The sequence below is a fragment of the Blennius ocellaris genome (genome assembly GCF_963422515.1).
Source record: "Blennius ocellaris genome assembly, chromosome: 18".
Lineage (NCBI taxonomy): Eukaryota > Metazoa > Chordata > Actinopteri > Blenniiformes > Blenniidae > Blennius > Blennius ocellaris.
This window is the reverse complement of record NC_137667.1, coordinates 20,026,676-20,027,984: the sequence shown is the minus strand read 5'-3', so window position 1 is coordinate 20,027,984 and position 1,309 is coordinate 20,026,676.

Genomic DNA, 1,309 nt, shown 5'->3' with positions numbered 1-1,309 from the left:
CACACACACCTGTTCTCAGTAGGTTAAAGTCCCACACACCTGTTCTCAGTAGGTTAAAGTCACACACACCTGTTCTCCATAGGTTAAAGTCACACACACCTGTTCTCCATAGGTTAAAGTCACACACACCTGTTCTCAGTAGGTTAAAGTCACACACCTGTTCTCAGTAGGTTAAAGTCACACACACCTGTTCTCTGTAGGTTAAAGTCACACACACCTGTTCTCCGTAGGTTAAAGTCACACACACCTGTTCTCCGTAGGTTAAAGTCACACACCTGTTCTCTGTAGGTTAAAGTCACACACCTGTTCTCCGTAGGTTAAAGTCACACACACCTGTTCTCCGTAGGTTAAAGTCACACACACCTGTTCTCCGTAGGTTAAAGTCACACACCTGTTCTCAGTAGGTTAAATTCACACACCTGTTCTCAGTAGGTTAAAGTCACACACCTGTTCTCCGTAGGTTAAAGTCACACACCTGTTCTCCCTATGGTTAAAGTCACACACACCTGTTCGCCGTAGGTTAAAGTCACACACACCTGTTCTCCGTAGGTTAAAGTCCCACACACCTGTTCTCGGTAGGTTAAAGTCACACACACCTGTTCTCAGTAGGTTAAAGTCACACACACCTGTTCTCCGTAGGTTAAAGTCACACACACCTGTTCTCGTAGGTTAAAGTCACACACACCTGTTCTCCGTAGGTTAAAGTCACACACCTGTTCTCCGTAGGTTAAAGTCACACACCTGTTCTCAGTAGGTTAAAGTCACACACTTGTTCTCCGTAGGTTAAAGTCACACACCTGTTCTCAGTAGGTTAAAGTCACACACCTGTTCTCCGTAGGTTAAAGTCACACACCTGTTCTCAGTAGGTTAAAGTGACACACTTGTTCTCCGTAGGTTAAAGTCACACACCTGTTCTCAGTAGGTTAAAGTCACACACCTGTTCTCAGTAGGTTAAAGTCACACACACCTGTTCTCCGTAGGTTAAAGTCACACACACCTGTTCTCAGTAGGTTAAAGTCACACACCTGTTCTCAGTAGGTTAAAGTCACACACCTGTTCTCCGTAGGTTAAAGTCACACACCTGTTCTCCGTAGGTTAAAGTCACACACCTGTTCTCCGTAGGTTAAAGTCACACACACCTGTTCTCAGTAGGTTAAAGTCACACACCTGTTCTCAGTAGGTTAAAGTCACACACACCTGTTCTCCGTAGGTTAAAGTCACACACACCTGTTCTCCGTAGGTTAAAGTCACACACACCGGTTCTCCGTAGGTTAAAGTCACACACCTGTTCTCAGTAGGTTAAAGTCAC